Source organism: Pan troglodytes, chromosome 14 (genome assembly GCF_028858775.2).
Source record: "Pan troglodytes isolate AG18354 chromosome 14, NHGRI_mPanTro3-v2.0_pri, whole genome shotgun sequence".
Lineage (NCBI taxonomy): Eukaryota > Metazoa > Chordata > Mammalia > Primates > Hominidae > Pan > Pan troglodytes.
This window is the reverse complement of record NC_072412.2, coordinates 90535269-90562542: the sequence shown is the minus strand read 5'-3', so window position 1 is coordinate 90562542 and position 27274 is coordinate 90535269. Positions and strand designations below refer to the sequence as shown.

The following is a 27274-nucleotide window of genomic DNA, read 5'->3' as shown; positions in this document are numbered from 1 at the left end:
CACTGCGCCAGGCCGTTTATTTCCCAAATTTTTTTAACTTACCATTCACCTAGATTATTTTTAGTAGAAAAAAAGTTTGAGTACAACCGAATTAGTATTTTATTAGTAGTGCTTTAGCAATATAAAAAAGCAGATAAAAAATTTAAAGAATGAAAGAAATATTTTCTAAATAACTAGAATATAACCTTACTTTTACTCATGACTCTCTCACCAGGTATGCTTGTGGACCTTGGGGTAGCCCCCGCTAATTGAGAGGTGACAACGTGCTAGCAGCCCTTGCTTGCTCTCGGCGCCTCCTCGTCCCCTGCGTCCGCTCTGGCCACGCTCAAGGAGCCCTTCAGCCCGCGGCTGCGCGGTGGGGGCCCATCTCTGGGGCTGGCTGTGGGGGCCCCTCCCTGGGGCTGGCTGTGGGGGCCCCTCCCTGGGGCTGGCCGAGGCCAGAGCTGGCTCCCTCTGCTGGCAGGGAGGTGTGGAGGGAGAGGCACAGGCCGGAGTCTGGGCTGCATGCTGCGCTCGCCGGCCGGTGCGAGTTCCGGGTGGGGGCTGGCTCGGTGGGCCCCGCACTCTGTGTGGCCAGCCGGCACCTGCTGGGCTTGATCAGAGGCTGGGTCCCATGCGTGGACGCCATTCCCTCTTCGCGGGTTCATTGGCCACAATGTTGGGTCTCCATCTCTTTCTGGCTTCCCCTCTTTTCCGCTTGGTTGTCTGAGATGAGCTCCATCTGGGCTGCCGGAGTGTGCGGGCTAGGTGCCACAAAGTCCTGCAGCCAGTGTCAGTGAGAGGTGAAGCCAGCTGGGCTTCTGGGACGGGGAACTTTTGTGTCTAGCTAAAGGATTGTAAATGCACCAGTCAGCACTCTGTGCCTAGCTAAAGGATTGTAAACACACCAATCAGCACTCTATGTCTAGCTAATCTGATGGGGACGTGGAGAACTTTTGTGTCTAGCTAAATGACTGTAAACGCACCAATCAGCACTCTGTGTCTAGCTAAAGGTTTCTAAATGCACTAATCAGCACTCTGTCAAAATGGATCAATCAGCTCTGTAAAACGGACCAATCAGCTCTCTGTAAAATGGACCAATCAGCAGGATGTGGGTGGGGCCAGATAAGGGAATAAAAGCCGGCCGCCCCACCAAGCAACGGCAATGCAGTGGGGTCACGTCCAGGCAGTGGAAGGTTTGTTCTTTAACTCTTCGCAATAAATCTTAATGCTGCTCACTCTTTCCATCGGCGCCGCCTTTATGACCTGTAACACTCGCCGCAAAGGTCTGCAGCTTCACTCCTGAAGTCAGCCAGACCTTGAACCCACCAGAAGCAAGAAGGAACAAACTCCGGACTCACCATCTTTGAGAACTGTAGCACTCACTGCAAGGGTCCACGGCTTCATTCTTGAAGTCAGTGAGACCAAGAGCCCACCAATTCCGGACACATAATCACCAGGTCTGATGCTTTCTGTTTTAAAAGTTAGTTGTTTATTCAATTTATTTAATAGATAAAGGCCTATGCAGATTGTTTATTTCTTCTAGTTTTATTTCTAATTGTGTTTTCAAAAAATTGGTCCATTTTATCTAGGTTATCAAAGTTATAGACATAGTTTCATTCACAATATTCCCTATCATTTTAATATCCATGAAATCAGTAGTAATATTTCTGTTACTTGTAATTTTTGTCTCCTTTCTTTTTTGTTGGTTAGCTGGTTGGAGGCTTATCAGTTTTATTGATGTTGTCTAATAGCATACTTTTCACTGATTTTCTGTTTCGAATTTTATTAATTCTCGAATTTTTACTATTCTACTTATTTGGGATTTACAATTTTTTTTAGTGTCATAATTTGTGATACCAGAATACTGATTTTAAATATTTCTTCTTTTGTAACGTATACATTTTCTGCTACAACTTACCATCTAGGAATTATTTTGCTGCATCATACAAATTGCAGTAAGTTTATTTTCTTTTTATGGAGTTCAAAATATTTATAAATTTTTTTCAGACTTATCCTGAGACCTAGATGTTATTTAGAAATGTGTTATTTAATTTCCATATATTTGGAATTTTCCAAGTATCTTTTAATTATTGATCTCACCTTTAATTCTATTTTGGTCTAAAAATATACTTTGACATTACTTTTTAAAAATAATTTGTTGAGGTGTGTTTTATTGCCCAGAATGTGGTCTATTTTATTGAATGTTTCATGACATCTTGAGAAAAATGTGTATTCTCCTGTTGGTGGATGAAGTATTCTATAAATATCAAGTGTCTGCAGTAGATTGATGATGATGTTCAATTCAACGGTATCAATTTTGTTCAACTATACTGATTTTCTGACTCCTTGATCTGTCAGTTACTCATAGGGGGGTCTCGACATTTCCAAATATAACAATAGATTTATCTATATCACCTTGCATTTCTATGAGTTCTTGCCTTACATATATTGCCATTATTAAAGACATTCACATTAGGGATTGTTACACCTTCTTGGAGAAATGACTGCTTTTTCATCATGTAATGCCTCTCTCTATCCCTGATATTTTATTTTCCTCTGAAGTCTGATTTGTCTAAAATTAATATAACTACCAGTTATGAGCTGAATTGTGTTCGTCTAAAATTCTTATGTTGAAGTCCTAACCCCTAGTACCTCAGAGTATGACTGCATTTAGGGATAGCATCTCTAAAATGAAAATTAAGTTAACATGAGTTTCGGTAGTATGGGCCCTAATTCATTACAATTTGTGTCCTTTAAAGGAGGACCCAGACAAACGCAGAGGTAAGACCATTTAAAGATGGAAAGAAGATTACTGTCTACAAGACAAGGAGAGAGGCCGTAGAAGAAATCAACCAGGCCAAAACTTTCATCTCAGACTTCTAGCCTTCAGAACTGTGAGAAGATAAATTTATGTTGTTTAAGTCAAACGGTGTGTGGTATTTTGCTATAACAGCCCTAGCAAATGAATATAGTACCTCTGTTATCTTTAGATTATTACTGCTACTATGCCGTATCTTTTCCATCCCTTCACTTTTAATGTTTCTCTCTTAAAGATTTCTTGATGACAACATATAGGTGGGTCTCAACTTTGTATCCACTCTGTCTTTTAATTGGTATACTTAGACCATTGAAGTTTAAAGTGATTATTGACATATTTGGATTCATGTCTATCATTCTGTAACTGCTTTCTATCCGTTGTTCTTGTTATTTTTGTGTATACATTTATGGGTCACATATGATGTTTTGATGCTGGGATACAATGTGTAATCACCAAATCAGGATAATTGGGATATCCATCACCTCAAGCATTTATCATTTGTTTGTATTAAGAAAATCTGAATTCCAGTCTTTTATTTATTTTATTTTAAAATACATAATAAACTATTGTTGAGTGTAGTCCCCCTGTTATGCTGTCAAATACTAGGTCTTATTCAAACTATCAAACTATACTTTTGCACCCATTGACCATCCTCGCTGTATCCTCCCCTCCCCGCTACCCTTCTCAGCCTCTAGTAACCATCATTCGGCATCCACTATTTTTTTCTGCCTTCTGTGGTGTTAATTGATCACTTTTAAAAATAACCTCATTTTCTCTCCTCTCTTAGCATTTTAATTATGCTTTTATCTTTTATTAGTATTAGCCCTAAAGGTTACAATATAATTTACAGCTATTGTAGGTATGAAGTCTTCTTTCAGGATTTCTTTTTTTTTTTTTTTTTTTTTGAGACACTTTTCACTCTGTTGCCCAGGCTGGAGTGCAGTGGTACAATTTCAGCTCACTGCAGCCTTGACCTTACAGGCTCAAGTGATCCTCCCACTTCAGCCTCCCAAGACTGGACTACAGGTACACGCCCCTGCATGAGGCTATTTTTTTTTTTTTTAATGGTGATGAGGTCTCACTATGTTGCCCAGGCTGGTGTCAAACTCCTGAGTTCAGGTGATCCTCCTCAGCCTCCTAAAGTGCTGACATTACAGGCATAAGCCATTGTGCCTGGCATCTTCTTTCAAATAATGATATACCACTTCATGTGCACTACACGTATCTTGTAAGAAAATACTCTGAATTTGTCCCATCTGCCCCTCATAACATCATCATGTATTTCATTTTCATACTTGCTATAATTAACAAATACAAATTTTGTTGTTATTACTTTAACAAACTTCTATCTCCTAGATCTAGGAATTAGAAAAATACAATATTTTATTTATCTGTGTTTATTACTTTAATGCTTTTCCTTTCCTCATGTAGATACAAGTTTCTGAACTATATCATTTTTCTTCCTAAATAACTTTTTAAAACACTTTTTGCAAGACAAGTTTACAGGCAACACATTTCCACAATTTTTATTTTTCAGAAAAAAGTATTCTTCCATTTTAAAGGATCATTTTGTAGAATACAGAATTTCAGGTAGATATCCATTTCTGGTTTTCTTTTCTTTTAGTTTTATAATTATCTGACTCTACTCTTTTCTTGCTTTAAGAATGAGTGACTAGTAGTAGCTTATGTCATTCATTAAAAGGTTGAGTTGCTAGCAAAGTAGAAGAATGAATGTTTTCTATATGAGGTTTAGTTTTAATGAATATAGAAGATGTGCTTTTTATCAAATAATAACGTTTAAGAATTTATTTTTTAATAAAGAAAAAATTTAATGCTGAATTATTCATGCTAGTCAAATCTAGTTTAAAATAAATAGAACAAAACACTAAAATCTTTAAAATAAATGAAAATACTTTTTATTTAAATGAAAGTACAGGCTCTCAAGAGAGATATTTAGATTTGACTTTTTCAAGTGATCTACTTTTAAATACTTACAATTATTTTCACTTATCTTTCTATTCAATTTATGAAATAAAGGCCTTCCTTTTCAGTAGGTAATCTGCATTCTATTAAAGACTGAAAGCAAGACCCTTGACTCATTCTTCACTGAAGCAAACTGTTTCTTGAGACTCAATGCTTATCATATGGTAAAAATGCAGATTTCAAAAAATTAATTTCAGGCTTGAAAGACAAGAGGCATACATACATCTGATATAATTACTGTATAAAAATAATGCAACTTTGATTTCTGAAGTACTAAATGGTCATGTTCTGGAACTCCTTTGAGGTATTGTAAGTTAGATGCTAATTTGCATTGGAGCCTACATGGAAATAATCAGTACAAAATAACAGATCCAGTATGTGAGTTTGATGGAATTAGAATGCTAATCAGAAATGCTTCAATTAACAAATGGCAAGAGTCCACATTAAGTTTAAACTTAGGCCCTGTGAACAATAAAGGGTTTTAAAATGTTTTATAAGAAAATATATTTTTACTCAATAGTCTTTAAATCTGATGTTGTAAAATCATACATAAAAGAAAATGATTTGGTGGCATGTCATGCCCTACATGTGTTACCGTCCAGATCCATGATCCCACAAATAATTGAAGCTCCCCCAAGTTTTTTAACATACATACTGTCGGAAAGACCAGGGCTTTGATCTTCATGCCCTCAGATTGTAAAATTTTACTTCATTCTGTCAGAGTCATAAATTTCCGTCTGCTAATTGCCCTTATCCAGTGAAGAAATTCATTGTATTATACCAGTTGTCCAGTTGTGTTTTTGAAACCAACCTAATTGTCACACAGACTTTTTTTTTTTTGAGATGGAGTCTCGCTCTGTCACCCAGGCTGCAGTGCAGTGGCACTATCTCAGCTCATTGCAACCTCCACCTCCTGGGTTCAAGTGATTCTCCTGCCTCAGCCTCCTGAGTAGCTGGGATTACAGGCATGCAACACCAAGCCCAGCTAATTTTTGTATTGTTAATAGAGACGGGGTTTCAACATGTTGGTCAGGCTGGTCTCAAACTCCTGACCTCGTGATCCACCTGCCTCAGCCTCCCAAAGTGCTGGGATTACAGGTGTGAGCCCCCACTCCCAGCCTTTTTGTTTGTTTGTGGTAAACATAGGAATTGACCCTTCTGGTCTTAAAGCATGAAACTTGTATTTGTTTAATCTGAGTTCTTTCATCAGGAAATCACCTCAGGCCTCTCAAAAAAAAAAAAAAAACTAGCAAAGAACGGAAACTCACCAGATAACCATTTCCAGATAATAAGATGCCAGGATCCCTTATTCATCCTGATTGCTTCCTTATTCCTCCCTAGTTACTGTTTTCTTACACATTGTTACATTTCTTTTCTATTATATAAACCCCTCCTTTTAGTTGGTCAGGGAGATGGATTTGAGACTAAGCTCCCATCTCCTCAGAAGCAGCACCCAATTAAAGCCTTCTTCCTTGGCAATACTCTTCATCTCAGTAATTGGCTTTATGCACAGTGATCAGCAGGACCTAGACTGCCCCTGGTGTTTTGGTAACATTTTCATTACTCAAGATCATTTAGTATAAAAAGATTATCTGTTCTCCATAGTTCTGTGCAACTTTCTCCCCTCTAATACATTTGTCTTCCACCGCACCCCAGTCATCCAATCTAATGGCCACAACTAGATTTTAAATTAACAATAATTGAACCAACTCTTGGGTCTTACTTTTAATCATGGCTTCGTCTGGCAACCACCATCTATCTTGATAGCTCAGTCACTCAAATACCCTAATTCTAAAATTATATAGGCCCTCCTGTGATGCATAAGCTAAACATGCATATATTTTCACATTTTATCAACCCTCTCATTCTAGTGTTGCTGTATACAGGTCTTAGAACCAATGACCCACACATATAAGGGTCATTGCATAATGACCCTCAGTGCATAAACACTGAGGTTTGCTTTCTCTCCATCGATTAAAACTCCTGAGATTGAGGGAGTGCAGATCACAGTACCCTTAAGTTAAACATTCTGTCTGCACTGGAATAGTGAATATAGCTGGGCAACTCTCCCTGCCACCCCCATCCAACACATACATTCATCTTTAATTCATCAGTATAAGTCTCTAGGTGGTTCTCCTGTACTTCCCACATCAGTTATTTTTTTCCACTTTTCTATGCTACTATTTCTTCCATTTTTTTTCTCCTGTTATCAGCTGATGATTTCATTACATTACTGAGAAAATGTATGCAATCAGAAGAGGTCTTCTACCTCTACACAGTCCCAAATTTACCAAACTATTTTTTCCTTCTATTATAATAACTGAATTCCAAATGTTTCTATCCTATTAAAAGTCGGTCGGGCACGGTGGCTCACGCCTGTAATCCCAGCACTTTGGGAGGCCGAGGCGGGAGGATCACGAAGTCAGGAGATCGAGACCATTCTGGCAACACGGTGAAACCCCGTCTCTACTAAAAATACAAAAAATTAGCTGGGCGCAGTGGCGGGCATCTGCAGTCCCAGCTACTCGGGAGGCTGAGACAGGAGAATGGCGTGAACACGGGAGGTGGAGTTTGCAGTGAGCCGAGATCGCGCCACTGCACTCCAGCCTGGGCGATAGAGTGAGACTCCGTCTCAAAAAAAGAAAAAAAGTCAAACCATCAGTATCCCACTCATATACCTATACTAAAATTTTTTATTGCAAGTTCCTTTCTTCTTCCTGCATCATAATTCCTATCAATATAAGGATACACTATCCCTTGGCATGGTGGCTCAGTAATCCAAGCACTTTGGGAGGCTGAGATGAGTGGATTGCTTGAGTCCAGGAGTTCAAGTCCAGCCTAGGCAAGTCCAGGGGTTCCAGTCCAGCCTAAGCAACATGGCAAAACCCTGCCTCTACTAAAAATACAAAGTAATTAGCCAGGCATGGTGGCACATTCCTGTACTCTCAGCTACTTGGGATGCTGAGGTGGGAGGATCACTTGAGCCTGGGAGCAGAGGTTGCAGTGAGTGGATATCACACCACTACACTGTATCCTGGGCAACAGAGCAAGACTCTGTCTCAAAAAAATAAAAAATGAAAATGAAACCCCCAAACATAAGGATATATTGTAACATATTTTATCACAAAAGGCTCCTTCAACCAACATCGTCCTCTAGTTACCACTATATTTCACTCTTCTATGTTGCAGCCAATTATCAAAGAATGCCCTATTAGCATTGTTCCCCTTTATCTTCTGCTTAAATCTCTTGAAACCAGTTTATCACTTGGTAGAAAGATTCCCATTATCTCCAATCTAATACTAATTTTAATTCACAATTCATTCAACATATTAGACACATTTGATATACATTCCTCCCTTTTTCTTGTCTTCTATCAGAGATTTCTCTTGGATATCAACTTGTAACACTGGTCATTTTTAAAATTTGTTTCCTCCATCCCCCAAATCTAAACTCTGGGATAACCCAAGAAGTGTGTTGAGCCTTTCGTTTATCTGCATTCGATTTCGGCATATTTTTATCCAGAATCTGTGTTTTATATAAAATTTATAAGTGTCTAAAAAAAAGGTTTATCTGTAGTCAGAAATAGACTCTTTCTGTGAGCTACAGAATTAATTATACAGCACTCGCTTTACATCTTTTAATTGTTAAGTTGTTTTTTTCAAAGATCACATAGAAAAAAAATGTATCCTTAAAACTGATTCCACTATATTCACTGTATGTGCTTTTTCCCTTATGTTCCCTAACTTAGTAAAAGGCACCGCAATTTATACAGTTGTGCAGGCATAAAACCTATGAGTTAATCTTAACTCTTTTATGTTTTTATATTCAATCCTGAATCTCTTCACTTCTATCATCTATACTGCTAATTCCAGAGCCTAAGCCATCATAATTGCTCACCTAGACATCTTCATTTGTCTCTTAACTAGTTACTCTTCCTCTATTCTTACATTTTTACTACTACATTTTTCAATTATCAGTAAGAATAACTAATGTAAAAATTAAAATGTCTATTGTTGAACAAGCCCTGGTAACAAGGATAACTGAATGGAGAGAAAAATCGCATTCATTAGCCGATAAGACTTGTGTTTTTCTGATAACTGATAAATCTGATAACTAAAACTTTAACAGTTAAAAATAGAGTTCATTAGGAAATAGAAACAACCCATACAATTAGCACAAGATAATTTTCTTTCATCAAAAAATGCAATGGTCAGCATTCATCTCCTCATTGTCTTGATCACACCAAATGATTTCATTAGCTTCAGATGAACTGTAGATGTAATGTTGTGATTGCTTTCGTATGCACATTGTTACATTACCTCCGAAAGATTTGCTCTATTTCAGAGAGACTCAGTCGTTATAGCTCTACACCATCGTGTACCAGTCTCTGCTCTTACTCCCTATAAGAAACAACAGCAATCTGGAGAAATCTAACTCATGCAAGGGATAAGTGAAGAAATCCAAAAATTGTAAACTCTAAGGTTCTGGGAGGTTTGACTGAGAGGACTTTCAATTGTAATACAGTTGAAGGTGACTACTCATTTTTTGCCTTGGTTAATTTGTACCACAATAATAAATTTGAACAATATCCTCCCAGACACTCAAACCAAAAAAAAAAAAAAAGGCAGTATAGATTTTTTTCTCTTTCTTTACACCATTATTTACAAAACTTTTCTGTTCATAAAACACTTTCATTACATTTTTTTCAAAAACTTCCTTACATGTCTGTTTGCCTCTCATTACAATCTGTCCACAAAATTATTGCACTATCCATATTTCTGAAATACAATTGGAATGTCAGCAATCTACTTAAATTCTTCCAGTGCTTCCCCATTATGGGTGAGTAACAGTACACCTTCCTGCAACAGCATGTAACCTGGCAGTTACATGGCTTTTGATACTATACCAACATGTAGCCCCTAGGTCTGTACTAGGATCGTTTCTTAGGCTCCATGATGATATTTTATATATTTGAAGTACTGTTTTAAGAATCCCCACTTTATACCCCATTCATTCTCTTTCACACGGCTAACTCATCTTGTATTCATTCACTGGTCAGCTATCACTTATGAAGGGATGTATTTAGCCCTAACTACTTACATGCATTGTCATTTCTTTTTCTGGATGCACATCTTTTACTAGCTTGTAGAATGAGGTTCTGCTAGTACAAAGCTTTCTATTTTGGTATTAACATATTATTAGTTCATATTTTCTCTTTAAGCTTATCTTGATATAGAATTCTGAAATCACAGAAATTTTCTTCCAGTAACTTGAAATTCCTCATTATATTCTAGCTTATTCTTGCTATTTAAAAAAGTCATCAAATTCTCATTTTTTGGAGGTAATATGTAGTGTGTGTTTGTGTGTATGTGTGTGTGTGTTTAATTTACATACATTAAATAACTATTATTCCATTTATGCTTCTGTAATTTAATTATGACAATGTCCAGGTGCAGATTGATTCTTATTTATTCTGCTTAAGACCCGCTGTGCTTGCTGAATCTGAAGATGCATGTTTTCCATTTTACCCGGAATATCCTTAGCCTTCTCAGAGTAAATACTCAGTTTCATTTATTCTGTTAATGGAACTTCTTTAACACCCTACATGTCTCATAAACTTTCTTTATATTGTCCATGTGTTAAAGTTCCTGTGTCATTTGGCTAATTGTCTGTTAAATTATACTAGTTTACTGCTTACTGCATCACTGCATATTTAATTTTAATTTGATTATTTCTCGACTTCACATATTATTATATTACATGGGTTTTTTTCTTGTATTTTTAATCTATTCTTACATTACTTTATTTTAGAAACAAATATTGTATTCCATGGTTGTCTGTTATTTATTTTCTCTTTCTTTTCATTTTATTTACCTTTACTTATACATTCACAGTGCCGACTTTTGCTTAGACAGATTCTTTTATCATGAGTTGCTTGATATTTTACTCAAGAGCATTTCTATGATAGCTTTTACCATGTACGTCTACTGAATTATTAGCAACCCACCCCTTTATATGGTAATTTCTCAATTTCCAGACTTGCATCACAAGAAAAAAAGAAGAAAAAAGAGATGTAACTATGGGAAATAATGGATATGTTAATTCACTTGACCTATAGTAATCACTTCATTATATATGTATACCAAAACATCTTGCAGTACAACTTAAACATACAGAATTTTTTAAAAGACTGCATCTTCATGCTTGCTTAAGGACATAAATTTTCAGGTGAACTTTTTTTTCCCACATAGAATACAAGCGAAGATAGGCAAATTTCCTTTCTGTAGCCTACTTTTTAATTGTGAATTTCTTAGAATTTTCAGCCTCAGTTACATGTTTCCAAGTCATGAATTGGCCTAAGGCTTTATCTCCTGCCCTGCTCCCTATTCCCAGTATACAAATGTTATGTCACACGTATAAAACAGAAACACCTTAGTTGTGAACATGCACAAATTCCTCTAGGCATCCATGTCATGAGATTATATACACATTAGAAGCTTAGGCTTTTCTTTTGTTTTATTTTCAGAATTTCCCTTATTTTCTTGCAAGGTAACCTATATATTTATGACTATATTAAGTTATTTCAACAACAAATTTTTATTTTTTCCAGCAAGAGGAATTTCAGATGAGCTACGTTGTTATATTGTTTTTTACAAAAGCAAAGCTGAAATGTATAGACTTTTGCCATTGTTCCCTAAATAATACAGTGTAACCACTGTGTATATAGCACCTACATTTTATTAGATATTATCAGGAATCTAGAAATGATTTAAAATTATGGAAGGATGTGCATAGGTTATACACAAATACTACACCATTCTATATTGGGGACCTGAGTATCTGTGGATTTGGGTATCTGTAAGAGGTCCTGAAAAACCAGTCTCCCATAAATACTGAGCGATGACTACACACACACACACACACACACACACACACACACACACACACACATCTCATTCATTTTTTTTAAATAAAAAACTAAGTAAAACTATTTTTGTTCCACATATTATAGGAAATGTTTGCCAGGATAAAATACAGTTGCCCCTTGAACAGGATAAAATACAGTTGCCCCTTGAACATGGTAAAATACAGTTGACCCTTGAATAGGATAAAATACAGTTGCCCCTTGAACAGGGTAAAATACAGTTGACCTTGAACAGGGTAAAATACAGTTGACCCTTGAACAGGATAAAATACAGTTGACCCTTGAACAGGGTAAAATACAGTTGGCCCTTGAACAACATGGGAGTTAGATATACCAATTCCCTACACAGTCAAAAATTTGTTTATAACTTGAGTCCCCCCACACCTAACTACTAATAGCCTATTGTTGATGAGAAGCCTTATCAGTAACATAAACAGTAGATTAACACTTATTTTGTGTGTTATATATATTATACACTATATTACTACAATAAAACAAGCTAGAGAAAAGAACGTTATTAAATAATTATAAAGAGGAGAAACTACATTTACTATTCATTACAGTGAAGTGGGTCATCATAAAGGTATTCATCCTTGTCATTTTCACGTTGATTAGACTGAGAAGGAGAAAGAGAAAAAGTTGGTTTTGCTGTTTCAGGGATGGCGGAGGCAGAAGAAACCATGCAGTTTAAACCCGTGTTGTTCAAGGGTCAACCGTAAAGCAACTCCAAAATCACAGCAACATAACACAACTAAGGGTTTACACTACTTGATGTACAGAGATTGGTAAGAGCCTCTTTTCATGGTAGTCAATTCAAGACGTAAGGTGATGGACGCTGTTTCAACATGTGCTTCCAAGTACATCACAGCTGGAGGAAGGAAGCATGGTGAACTGCACATTGCCCGTTAGAGCTTCTGCCAAGACACGGGACAGTTCACATCGACTCACATTTCATTGACTAAAAGAAATCTCAACTACAGACCTCTCTGAAAGAAGCCAGAAGGCCAGATTATTAGCATTGCTAGAATGACTGTCACAGTCTTCTGTGCTGGAAAGGAAATATTAGTTTAACTTGCTTTCCACATAAGTTACATTATCCTGTTCCCAAGTGAGACAAAATCCCCATTTTGTCACGACATTGAGCTCAGAGTTCAGGACCTCTGGTAGATGCAGACACAAGGAGGCTTTCATTCTTTTTTCTTTTTTTTGAGATGGAGTCTCGCTCTGTCGCCCAGGCTGGAGTGCAGTGGCACGATCTCGGCTTACTGCAAGCTCTGCCTCCTGTGTTCACGCCACTCTCCTGCCTCAGCCTCCCTACTTACTGGGACTACAAGCACCCACCACCACGCCCGGCTAATTTTTTTGTATTTTTAGTAGAGACAGCGTTTCACTGTGTTAGCCAGGATGGTCTCGATCTCCTGACCTCGTGATCCGCCCACCCCGGCCTCCCAAAGTGCTGGGATTACAGGCGTGAGCCACCGCGCCCCGCCGAGGCCTTCACTCTTGTCTCTGAAAGAAGCTCCCGTGTACATTATTCTCCAGAATCACTGTTTCCACCTGTTGGGGGAATCTTCATTTACATTTTTTTTTTTTTTTTGGCCTTAGAAGCTTGGGTGAAAAAATATGTACATTCCATTTTCTGCTAATAGATGTGGAGGGCATAGAGGGAGCTTTACATCTTTAAAGTTCTTAGCCTCTTTATTAACTCAGGCCTATATACTTTCCTTAATTTTAATTGGCTTTTATTTTTCTTTGATTGCAGAGAGCACTGTGAGAAAATAATCATGTTCATGGTAAGATTTATAGTCTGCTTCTTGTATATATATACATCTTTGCTTTCTCATCTCTATGCCTTCTTTATGGATCTATCACAAATATATTGGGTTCACAATGTTAGCATGGCACAGATGATTAGCTTTATCTCCTAAGGAATTTTTGTCCAATGGAAAGAAAAGATTAGCTGAAAACCATATTATTCTTTAATCTGAGACTCTTATTTTACACAGAGGTTTAAACAATAAGTGCGGTATTGTTTGAAATCACACTTGATATTGATGAAATATTAATGATATTTCATCATTAATATAAGAATGGTTAAATTGTTTTATAACTCAAGGGCTTTCTTCATTTTAATATTTTAAAAATTGGGTATGAGAAGCAAATGCTTCTTTAAATTGTCATGGTTTTGGACTCCCATTTTAAAACAAGCTTAAAATTAATACTTCATGTTTTCCTTTTTGCATTCAATAGTAAGCAGCACAGAATACTAATGTTTTGTTTTATAATTTCTTACACAAGAACTCTAAAGTCGTTATGCCCGTGATCTTTCTTCCATGTAATCAGAAGAAACCATTTTACCAGTTTCTTTTATAGTCTATTGACGAATCATTATTTTTCCAGACTCCTTTTCGGAGAGAAACGCTTGTCTTTCCTTATGTAAACTCCAAAAGTTTAAAAAGAAAAGCTCCTCTCAGATCTTCAACCACTTGTTTTTGTATTGTGTTATATGATTTTTTTGGACTTAAATAATTATTACAACAGAGGCTACTCTTGATTGTTTAAGATAAGAAAGGGTGTGGTTTAGACAGAGAAATGTCTTTATAACAAAGTGCAGTGTAAAAGCATCACATGGCTTAATCTCATGACAGCTCTTTTTTTGCAGACCCGGGATTCAGTGGGAGCTTTGCTCAGAGCCCAGTGATCCAGTTAAAAGATAGAGACTAAATTTAAAACTACCTACTAAATAAAATTGGTCCTCTTATACAATCCTGTGGAAGATAGAATTTTATGTTTGATTTGGCATCTATTTTTAATCTCCCTCTCATACAACAGACTCTCTCTCTCTCTTCTCTATCTCTCTCTCCTCTATCTCTCTGTACTTTGAAGTGTGAATTTTGCTATCTGATTTTCACCTAAGAGTTGTTACTTAAGTAAGCAAATTTAGGGCTCTCCAGCTTACAGTTGCCTGGAGTAATGAAACAGATTATCAAGAAATTGAAAGTCTAAAATAGCAGAAAAAGAAAAGGGTCTTGTGGATCTATAAGATTTACTTCTACCTGCATATTTAATATATCTGTGTATTTATTTAATATATAATGTATGTCACGTATATGTTTCACTACAAAAAATATTAAAAAGAGCTCTAATTCATTGGCATAAAGAAAAAAAAGTGCTTAAATCAAATGCTGTATCAGAAAAATAGAGGCTTTAAGCCCAAATCCATTTTCAAGTTTACCTGACTTAAATTAATATTTAATAAGTAAGCTCGTTGGTAAAATAAAATTAGAAATGTCTTCAGAATTGTCAGCATACATTATTGTTTAGATTTATTGGTCAAATAGTTTTAAATTTATCTCTGCTAGATATTATAAGCTGTCAAAATTTGCCATGAGGGTTATAAAGCTATAAATGCAGCCCAAAAGAGAATTATCTTTATTTGTGTCATTTTTTATAAATAAGGCATTTAATATTGCTTGTTCAATACTAACAGCTAAATCTTGAGTTATTGACAAAAAGAATTACTTAACCTTATTATTCTTAAGTAAACACCTGAAATTCACAGGATATACAAATGGTTAACAGGAAAATAACTTTAAATAATAACTATCACATTTTTCATAAGTAATCTATGGTAAACTATTAAAAATAAATTAATCAGGTAAATGTAATGGAATAAATGCTTATAAATAAATTTGTCATATTATTTAGAATCTAAAATTATATTAAACTAAATAAAAGATGGTCATTAAATGTCTGGGTCATTTCCAATGTTTTAAAAATTATAGGAAATCATTTTTTAAATGTGTTCTTATTTAAAGGAAAATAATTTTTGCCTAATTCAAAAGTTATTTAAAGATTACTTATGAAACAAAGTAAAAGGAACCAATAAATAAGAGAGATGCAAAGAAAGTTATACATATAAAGAGGCGTTTCAGCTAGTAAAGGTTAAAAGGAAAATAATTGTGTATGGGAAATAATCTTGTAAGATAAATTTTTGTCCTAAAGTAAAATAATTGGTTATTTAGGAGAGAGGGATGCTTAGGATAAAACAGGAAATCTGAGTATAATGCAAATGGTTTGTGTAAGTCATGATCAGGTTTGTACAAAGAGAATTTATGAGAAAGAAAACTTCAAATGATCACATTGGCTATAATAAAAGGAAATTATTTATAGAAGTGTTTCTAAATATTGGGCTTTGATATTAAAAATACACTAACACACTAAAGAATTGGTAGGAACACCAAAATTGTCTTATTTATTTGCTCGTAATAAAATTACAAGAGATTTAATTTATTTTAACCCCAAATTTCGACTTTTATTGCATCTCATTGTTTTCAGTTTTCTCCCCCATTTGAGAAAACATGAAATAATAACTCCTTCAAATTTTTTCTCTCGGGTTCTAACTGCTATTGTGGCCTGATGCTAAAAATGTTTTATCTTAAAGCTCTAAAGGAAATATCTTCTTTCAATATAACATTCTGTGCCTTTGGCTTTAATGAAACAAAAAAGCTCCACTTATGCCCCAGGATACACTCTTCCTATGTTTGACTAATTCAAGTATCATTTTTATTAGTTTTGACTTCCAGGTTATCTAAATGAACTCCCCATAGGGAAAGACAGGCAATCACACTGCAGAAGGACTTTTCTTGTTTTTTCTTTTTTTGCCTTTTTGTAACTGGTGTAACAAATAAATTTTATGTTTTGTTGAAATAATTTCTATGTCATTTTTACTAAGTTTTAATTTCCCTAGGAAAACTTAAATTAAAACAAATTATAACTTAAAAACAAATAATTAAAAACTTTAAAAAATTAAGCTTTTTATATCCATGTAACTTTCTGTATTGCTTTTAGAGTCCTGTGCTATTACATTACAGTACTTTGACTCCTGGGTCTAAAAAGGACACCAAGTACTGCTAAATCTTAAGCATTCACAGCAGTTAAAGCCTTCATCAGAACTGAGAGATGATGACCATCAAAATAAACTGCCTTTGTGAGACACAGAGCCAGAAATTAAAACTATTGAACCCCTGTAGACCCAGATACTATTGCAGAAGAGGTAGTCACATGAGATTGTAATAGCCCATTTTGAGAGATAAAATTAACTCAGAGTTTCTCTATAAATTTAACATTAATATCAAATGCACACTGATGCAAGAGCAGCATATAGGCCCCTGAGTCAGAATAATACGCCTTTCTTGGAGCATTAACCAAATCTTTTAAAAAAGTATAAAATTTTATAAAAAGATTTATGGAAATTATATCTTAGGGTCAAGGTAATTAAAATTAAATAGATTTGTTTATAACATTTGAGAGACAGATTCAACTAGTCTCATGGTGTTTTTATTAGAGCTTATTGCTTGGGAAATTAATTCTCCTCTCTCAAATAATAAAGGTTTTTGCTTTTTAGGGGGAAATCTTTGAGTTTTTACTTTGGCTAAATGAATGACTTATTTTACAGTGACCTGTGATCCTATTCTGTGATGTCAAGTGTTTTAAACTTTTTATGTTTGATGAACTTTCTAAAATCACGTGCTAAATTCAGTCCTATTGACCTCATTAATTTTTTGTTAGTAGATCCCTTGAAGTCCAAAAATAAATGTTTGGCTTATTTGATGTAATAAAATCATATAGGAAGCATTATCAAATATAAAATGATGTTTAACCATCTTTGGATTATATTTATATAAATGTGTTAGTAGTATTTATTGCAAGATTATATGAGATTCCTGTGACTCTAATATGTCTTAGTATATGTTATCAATAGTAATTATAATTATTATGTAAAATAGTTGAATGACACAGAACTAAATTTCCTTGTCAATTGTATCTTTAACTATAGCTGTTCTAACACATTTTAATTTAATCCTTTAACAAGGCAGTTTATAACCAGCTATAGAAGTCTAAGGATCACTGTTAAATATAGGTTTCTCATAATTTTAGAGATTGTAACATTGGAATAGACAGAAAATTTTCCAGGGCTCTCATGGAGAGCTGACGTATTCATGAGGATTTTTGATCCAATATTGAGCAGAACAGGAATCAATTGCAGAGACTGAACTAACAAAAGAGTAAAATAATGTTGGGGAAACCAGCCCCACACCACACAGTGGGTACCTTGAGTCTGGCGGAGACAAAGGAGTTAGAAAAAGACAGAATAAGCATTTAAAAGGTGGGTCCAGGGAACTGGAGCATTAGAGGCTTGCTCATGGCCCAGAGCTCTCAGGAATCCCCCTAATTTATTGGTTTACAAGCTCTTTGTTCTTAGGGCAGATGGGAGGGGGAGGAAGGGATGAGGAAAAGGATTAATCAGTGAAGGAGAACTCTGAGTCATTCAATAAGATGTATAGCAGTGGCAGTTTCTGTGAATTTCCTTGAGCAAAGGCGTGTGTCTAAACTACTTAAGATCTTTAACTTATTGGGAATGAAATGGGTGGGAATGGTTTCAGGAGGAGCCAAGATGTTTGATTATACTTCACTGCTTCAAGGGAGTGTTATCTCCCTGAGCAACCTGTGGAATGCCGCTGAGCGGTTATGTTCTTGGGGCATAAAGACATGAAGGCAATAAGGAGACTTTTCTCCTCAGAGGCTGCCCATGGCTTCCCATGGGTGTCTCACACAGGGGAGACCAACTCAACTGGCATCCCAGAAACTCTCTTTCCCACATGTCCCCCTTTTTTGTCTTTTTTTTTTTTTTTTTAAATTAATAACCACCATTGCTATGCCATGGCTCGTTCACGGTATCTGGCTTCTCTCCCAAGGCACTGTCCGCATTTGTAGACTAAAAACAAACAGCATAAACAGACACAAACCAAAATAAAATTTGCAATTGTTGATCTACCTATGGTTTTACTCCACTTTAAAGGATTGGTATTAGAAAGGCCATCAGCGGCTCCAGCAAGAATATCAGCTCCAGGCAACAGGGTGAGATGAGCCCGAGATGCCTCAAAAACTTGTTTTCTTCAGTTTAGCAATATCTAATGTTAAATTGTCTTCTTTTCCTTGCAGGTGATGTCTAATCATCGCCCAGTGGTGCTCAGTGGCATTATAGGAGCTATGAGTAATACAAAAATCAGAAGTATTCCAATAACATTGCATTTGAATTCTATGCTCCAAATTCATAATCCAATCTCCCATCCAAATTACTGTTTGACAGAGATCATTAATTTGATTTGCCAATTTTTGATCTATTTGGCTTTGGGAATTCCAAAGCTTAGAAGAATTTTTCTGCCAACTATCCACAAAGCCTGCAGTTTGAATAGAAGAGTGCAAAGCAACAGCAGCAGCAGCAGTAGCTGTAACAGCTATAAGGCCCAGGATCACAGCTATTAAAGTAAATATGAATCTCTTTGATCTATTAAGTATTCCTTTTAGTACTTCAGTGATAATATGTATGGAAGGAGAGGCCTCCCAAGGTCTATTGAGGGAAACAGGTATCCAAATTCCTTCTCAGGACTTAACCAGTAAAATGTTATTATCTTTATTAAAGGTAGAATTAATGCAGGTAAAAAAGATGACCGTTGAGGCATGATATGGTTTGAGAGTCAGGTAGGATATTAATTTTTTCCACTGCCAACATAAAAGGAGGTTTAACACAACTCTGCAATGGGACTGTCCGATTAGAGGTCATGGCTACAACAAATCGAAGTTTTTTACTATGGGTTTCGGTTTTATTTTCTCTTTTCCAAATCTGAATTGGGGTTTGAGCCATCATTGATTTCCACAGTTCTGGATGTTCTGGACTTATAATTGGATCAATCATTTTCGGGCTTGGAAGAGCCATACCGTTCTCCTCCCACTTAATAGGGTAATTTGTTTCAATTCTTCTATATAATTTTGGTGCATTATCTGGGTAGTCATTTGCAAAAGGAATCTCTCTGCAATCTTCATGCTGTCCAGTACAATTTACTGCAAAGCGTCCCCTAGGGGCCCAATCAATGATGATTCCATAGGAATTATTTTGCAGTACAACAGCGCTGTTTGCAGTACAATCTTCCCAGGTTAGCCCCTCTAGCTTTCCAGACAATTTAGTGGCCTGCCTAAGGCAGGGCTTTTTATTAGGTTTAAATTTATTAATCTGGTGATGTGTCATAACATAGCTGTGCTCAAGGTATTTAGTAGTGTCCAAAGATTGAAATGTTCTTCCACTGATTGCATGAATAGAGGCTTTTGATCCATTATGTGCAGGGACATAAACCATTCAACTTTGTTTATTATAATTTAAACATCCTGCTGCCAGCCCTAGGCAGATGGGAGGAAAGCGATAACCAATGGAAACATTCCTTAACATTCCTTCCTCCCCTGGATGAGTAGGACCTCGTTTATCTGTTGGTCCAGGCATCCAGACACTATCATTAACATAAACCTCCACCGGGGAGTCTAACCATGTAACAGGCCTAATCAGTGGTGGGAATGGAACGTAGGGCCAATAAGTGTAATTTTGATCTGTCTCAGCTACGGCGAGACTCACTGCCAGGGAGATTACTGCCATCATAGCTACCATTAGATTACTGATGGTCAGTGGCTTGTTCTGAGACCTCAGGTTCTCTTCTGCAATGTGAGCTACTCTCTTCATCTGCCCCCAGGTCGGTGGAGTTGCTTGGCGAGCTTTACAGTTTCCATCTGCTCAACAGAGATGGTCTTCTGAGCCATCTGACGAACTAGGGGTGCAGGGATGTTCCGAGGTCTTTTCCTCTTCCTTGGATTCTGGCTCATGGCACAGCTTAAGATGTCTTGTGGGTACCCAGACAGGAAGCTGATTCTCTCCTGGTGAGATACAAGCAAACCCTTGACCCCTTGTAATGATTTTGCCTTTTTCCCAGGTTTTGGTTCTGACATCCTTCCACCACACATGTTTTCCCTCATGAGAATTTATTTTTTGCCCTGTCAAATGCTGCTTTGCTGCCGTTGTAACCTGATCTCTAGACAAATTCAAAAAATTTAAAGTGATAAGAGCCAATTGTATCTGCATATGGGGAGTAGAGTATTCTCTGGTTCCCCCCTCTGTCTTTTGTTTTTGTAATTGAGATTTTAGGGTTCGATTAGCCTGTTCAACAATGGCTTGGCCTTGAGAATTATAGGGTATTCCAGTACTGTGCTCAATGTGCCATTGTTGAAGGAACACTTGTAAAGATTTACTGCAGTAGCCTGGGCCATTGTCTGTTTTAATCTTTTGTGGGATGCCCATGGCAGCGAAACAGGAAAGTAAATGTCTTTTAATATGAGCAACCACCTAACCTGTTTGGCAAGTTGCCAATACAAAATGAGGAAAGGTATCTATAGTAACATGGACGTATGAAAGTTTCCTGAATGAAGGTACGTAGGTTATGTCCATTTGCCACAACATATTGTGGGTTAATCCCCATGGGTTAACACCAGTCCCTTCATGTGGCAGTTGTAGTACCTGGCACTGAAGGCAATGTTGCAAAATGTCCTTTGCCTGTCTCCAAGTAATCTGGTATTTCTGTTTAAGTCCTGCTGCATTAACATGTGTTCGGGAGTGAAAATCTTGGGCATTAGTAAGCACAGTGGAAACTAGTAAATCAGCTTGATCGTTATCCCTTACAAGGGCCCAGGAAGATTAGTGTTTGCTTGAATGTACATAATATAGAAAGGAAAACAGTGATCATGCACTGCCTTTTGTAAAGAAGAAAACAGCTGATAGAGTTGTTCATCCACAAGATATTTAATGAGTGTAGTTTCTATAGATTGAGTGGCTTGAACAACATAAGCTGAATCAGAGACAATCTTTACAGGTTGCTTAAAGTCTTCTAACACAGCTATACCTGCCTCTAATTCAGCCCTCTGTGCTGATTGAAAGTCAATTTGAATAATTCTGTTTTTGAGTCCTACATAAGCTGCTTTTCCATTGCTAGATCCATCTGTAAACACAGTTAACTGCTCCTTGCAACGGAGCACTAGGGGTAATTTTTGGAAGGACCCATGTTGTTAGCTTTAAAAACTGAAAAAGTTTGTTTTTTGAATAATGATTGTCAATAACTCCAATGAATCCAGCTAAATTTATTTGCCAATTGACCAAATTAACAAAGGCTTGCCGAATCTGATTTTTAATCTTTGGAACTATAATCTTATCTGGATCTGAGCCACAAAGTTTAACAACTCTATGGTGAGCTTGCCCAATCAAGATTGCCATCTGATCCAAGTATACTGTGAGTGTTCTAACAGTATTGTGAGGCAGAAAAGACCATTCAACTAAGTCCTCACTCTGAATTATAATCCCTGTAGGAGAATGGAGAGTAGGGAACACAATGAACTGTAATGGTAAACTTGAGTCTATTCTATTAACCTGGGCCTGTTGTATTTTTTTCTTCAATCATTTGTAATTCTTTGGCAGCTTCAGGAGTCAGTTCTCATTTACTATTAAGAGCAGGGTCTCCTCTTAAATAGAGAACAGATTAGACATAGCATAGGTAGGGATTCCCAAAGTAGGTTGAATCCAATTGATATCCCCTAATAATTTTTGAAAATCATTTAAAGTTTTCAGAGAGTCTTTTCGAATTTGAACCTTTTGGGGTTTAATTGCCCTTTCCTGAACCTGCATTCCCCAATATTGGAAAGGAGTGGCCATTTGAATTTTATCTGGTGCTATGAGCAACCCAGCATTGGCTACCACCTCCTGATCTGGTGCTATGAGCAACCCAGCATTGGCTACCACCTCCTGTAAATATGAATAACACTGGATAAGTCGGTCTCGATTTTTGGCCGCACACAATATGTCATCCATATAATGAATGTTATACGAATTGGGAAACTGATCTCTCACAGGTTGAATAGCCTTCCCCACAAAAGTTTGACAAATAGTAGGACTATTCAACATGCCCTGTGTCAGGACTTTCCAATGATATCTGGCTACTGGTTCCTTGTTCACAGCAGAAATAGTAAAAGCAAATTTCTCAAAATCAGACTCTGCTAGAGGAATATTTCAAAAGCAATCCTTCACATCTGTAATCATTAATGGCCAGTCTCTAGGAATCATGGTGGGGGAAGGAAGCTCCAGCTGGAGGGCCCCCATCAGCTGGATGACTGCACTGACCACTTGTAAGTCAGTTAGCATGTCCCATCTGCCAGATTTTTTCTTTATTACAAACATTGGCGAATTCCATGGAGAAAATGTTGGCTCAATGTTTCGTTTGTTTAATTGCTCTTTGACTAATTCCTGTAAGGCCTCCAATTTTTCCTGAGAAAGCAACCACTGCTCAACCCAAACAGGATTTGGGGTCTTCCATTTTAAGGGAATAGGACTTGGAGGCCCAACAATGACTGCCCCTAAAAATGGTAACCTAATCCTTTTTGGTCATTTTTTACAGTAACCTGTATGGGTTCAATAATGCCCGTCTCCTGTTTTCCTAGGCCTTTTCCAGGAATATAGCCCATGTTTGACATTATTTTTTGATGAGCTTCACCGTACCAGGGAGAAGGGATTGAAATTTCTGTGCCCCATTGCTGAAGCAGATCTCTCCCCCATAAGTTAACAAGAATCAGTATGTAAGTACTACTCCGGTATGTACTTGAATTCCCTTTAAGTTTAAGCTGGACCTTCTCAGTGTGAGTCCCACCATGCCATTTGGCAATGCGCTGTAAACTCCCGTTGGGACCTTCCTAGGAGGCTCCCCAGGATGGAGGGATACAGCTTTGGTACAGCATAAATCTACTGCCCTGCCTTTAGCTGTGGAGGAGGACAATTGCTGTACATTTGTACAGGGATAGACTGTGCCAGGAACACTCTGTTTGGAGTCAGGGATGTCCTGTCCTGAATTGGGAATGCCCCGTTTTGAATCGGAGCCTGGGGCTGCCCCCTCTGTCTGTTTCCTGGCAAGGGCTGTCTGCTATTATCAAACTTTGAATGACATTGATTAGCCCAGTGTTTTCCTTTCTTACATCTAGGACAGGTACCTGGTTCCCTGCTTTTTCCTCCTGAGTTTTGCCTTTTTTGGCGCTTTGTACACTCTTTTCGTATGTCCTATCTCTCCACAATTATAGCAAGATCCAGGGAACACTCATGTGTTTTTTGTTACCCTTAGTCCAGCCATTGCCTGAGCAAGGATACTGGCCTTATATAAGTGCCCCCCAATGCCATCACAGGCTTTAATGTATTCACTTAATGTTTTTCCCTCATTTAGATCTGCCTTTCCCTTAATAGGTCTAATTGCTGCCTGACATTATGTATTTGCATTTTCATAAGCAAGCAGCTGAATGATCACTTACCTGGCATGAGAATCCGAAATAGCCTTTTGAGCTGCATCTTGCAAATAGGTGATAAAATCTGGATAAGGCTCACTTGGACCCTGTCGAACTGAGTTAAAAGAAGGATAAGTAGTACCAGGGTAGTGAATTTTTTCCCAGGCTCTTAGGCATATAGTTCTGAGCTGATCAGCAGCCTCATCACCCATTACCATCTGTTGATTTAGAGTACCCCATGCCTGTCCAATTCCAAGCAATTGATCAGATGTGATCTTAACGGGAGCTTGGGCTTGAGCATTTCTGCATGCCTGATTTGTTGATTCGTCCATCCACCAGGTTTTAAATTGGAGAAATTGAGAGGGGGACAGGGTCGATCAGGCTAATGACTCCCAATCCATGGGTTTTAAACGCCGGTTATAAGTCACAGATTGTAACAAGGAATGAACGCAAGGAGAATCTGGCCCATATTGTCCAATTGCTTGCTTTAAGTCTTTTAATATTTTAAAAGGAAATGGCTCCCAGCATGCTTGAGCATGTTCTCCATGCCAGCTTCTCAGCTGGCGAAATAATTACCAGAAACTGCCAACCATCCAAATCCCCCATTTGTCGTGCCTGGTGAATGGATGCCTGGATTATCCCTGCATCATAATTTGTATTTGGGCCAGCTTGCAGCATTCTTCTACCATAATTAACAGGTGGACAAGCCTGGATCATTCCCTCACCGTAACTGGCTGTTGGGCAAGCCTGAAGCTTTCCTTCACCATAGTTAATGGCGGGGCATGCAACAATGGGAGTGGCAGGCCGCGTCTCAGGCTCCTGTTCCAAAAATTCATAAGGCCGAGGTGGGAGTGGCCATTCTGGACCTTCCCCTAAAGGCGCAGTAGGTGGCACTGTTTCTGCAGTAGGTGGAACTGTTTCTTTGATAAGTTTTTGGAGGTTAGCATATATAGCTTCCCGTTTCTCCCCCTTTTTAAAACTAGACTGTGATGGTTCACTTTGCTGATCATCAGACTCCCGATTATTAAACTTTTCTGTCATCCTGAAACTCCTCATCCTCCTCCTCAGTGTGGAAGGGCTCCAATGCTGTTTTAATTGCTGACCACACAGACCAAGTGGAGAAGGGAATATCATGGCCCTCTTACTGTGCTCGTTTTAAGTCTGTTCTCACCTTGTCCCAATCTTTTACATTCATGGTTCCGTATTCCAGGAACCAAGGAGAATACTTTTCTATGAGATGGAACAAAGATGTGAGATTTTGGGTACTCACAATTACCACCCCCTGCGGTGCAATAACTGCTGCACCAGGCTTAAATAATTAGCAAACTTACCTTCAGCCTGACCCATATTTTCCTGAGGTTACTCTGGAATTCTCTGAGGGCCCTACTTACCCATAGAGCATGAAGTGAAAAACGTACTCAGGCATCCTTCGTCAGTCGTCCTCCACTCTCCATGCTCTGGTATTTCTTCACCTGATTATTTGTAGAGTTTATGGGGAGCCCCACGTTGGGCACCAGATGTTGGGGAAACCAGCCCCATACCACCCAGCGGGTATCCCAAGTCTGGCAGAGACAAGAGTTAGAAAGAGACAGAATAACCATTTAAAAGGTGGGTCCAGGGGACCGGAGTTGGTGGCTTGCTCACAGCCCAGAGCTCCCGGGCTCCACCCAATTTATTGGTTTACAAGCTCTATGTTCTTAGGGCAGATGGGATTAAGGATTAATCAGTCCCTTGAAGTCCAAAAATAAATATTTGGCTTATTTGATGTAATAAAATCATATAGAAAGCATAAAATGATGTTTAACCATCTTTGGATTACATTTATATAAATGTGTTAGTAGTATTTATTACAAGATTATATGAGATTCCTGTGACTCTAATATGTTTTAGTATATGTTATCAATAGTAATTATTATCATGTAAAATAGTTGTATGACACAGAAGTAACTAAATTTCCTTCTCAATTGTGTCTTTAACTATAGCTGTTCTAAGACATTTTACTTTAATCCCTTAATAACGCAGTTTATAATCAGCTATAGAAGTCTAAGGAGTACTGTTAAATATAGGTTTCTGGTAATTTTAGAGATTGTAACATTGGAATAGACAGAAAATTTTCCAGGGCTCTCATGGAGAGCTGATGTATTCATGAGGATTTTTGATCCAATATCGAGCAGAACAGAACAGGAGTCAATTGCAGAGACTGAACTAACAGAAGAGTAAAATAATCTTTTATGACTTTTTGTTTAAAACATTTGCTGATTCCTTTTGTTTTGTTTTTCAGTAAAGAAAATATTTTTTCTTTCAAACTAGTTATAGCTTTATACAATTTAGTAAAGTATACTCTAGTGAGCAAAATTTAAAGCATAATTCTTTTCTATCTAATTTCTCCCAAATTTGGAAACTATATGCAATTATTATTAGTTTATGGCAATAGAGTTATTTGCAGAAGTTCAATAGCAATCTGTTTTCTTTTATAATAGGGCATAATTGGAGTCACTCATTATTTTACCAAGGCTTTGGCTAGAATGACATATTTTCAGATTACCTTGAGAAAATGAGGCTTACCTATAGGGCCAGTAAAGGCCCCTTGGAAATATTGGCCCCATATCTTGTCCTTTACAAGGTCCTGACCTGTCGTAAGTAAAGAATGTCACTCTCTGATAGGACCAGGGATTTCAAATTTTCTTGGGACCTTGAAAAGGGAAGAATACATTCAATTCATACAAGTATCTGTAGGCACAGATAAATCCTTAGCTGCGCTTAAGGCTTTTTAAAATGTGTAATCTTAGATTTCTTGTTGGAAATGATTCCAGCAAAGCCAATTAAAAGAGAGAAGGGGAGAGAGAGAGAGAGAGAGAGAGAGAGAGAGAGAGAGAGAGAGAGAGAAAGCCTATTAGCAAATGATTATTTTTGCCACACATTACACAAATAATCAAGCCAAGAATAATAAGACTAAAACTTATTTTAAAAATAAATTAGCCCTACTGTGATTTTATCTTTAATAAAATTGGGGAATTGAAGAGACAAAAATGTTTCTAAATGAACTATATTGCACTCATTATTGGATTCTAGCCTTGTGCAGTGATTTTCTATTATTATTATTATTATTATTATTTTACAATTTGGACTGAATTCTGAAAGTTCTCCTTGCCACAAGTCTCCAAAATAATGTTTTAATTATTTCTCTTTGTTTTCCATTTTCCTGATTTGAAACACTAAAGCTAGGCAACTTAAATGTCAGAAGAAAATAACAGTAACCTTTTTGTATACATAAATTAATTTGATACCTATTGATGCATGGACTTCAGAGTAAAACGGCTTATATCAGTTTTCCAGGATTTTCTCCCTTTTTTGTTGTTTGTTGTTTTCT

General features: G+C 37.2%; 1 long non-coding RNA gene across 3 annotated transcripts; it reads left to right on the top strand.

Annotated features, from left to right (window-relative positions):
• Positions 1–1130: 1130 nt before the first annotated feature.
• LOC129136849 (uncharacterized) lies at positions 1131–26350 on the top strand. 3 transcript variants are annotated; one of them, XR_008538857.2, is made up of 7 exons: positions 1131–1439; positions 2742–2876; positions 13472–13502; positions 18715–19039; positions 20292–20475; positions 23077–23211; positions 24603–26350. It is a non-coding gene; the product is annotated as an uncharacterized LOC129136849 (long non-coding RNA). The 3 variants fall into 3 exon arrangements; XR_008538856.2 differs by lacking the exons at positions 23077–23211; positions 24603–26350 and having other exon boundaries at positions 20292–20597; XR_010150535.1 differs by lacking the exons at positions 23077–23211; positions 24603–26350 and having other exon boundaries at positions 1141–1439; positions 2742–2911; positions 20292–20597.
• Positions 26351–27274: the final 924 nt, after the last annotated feature.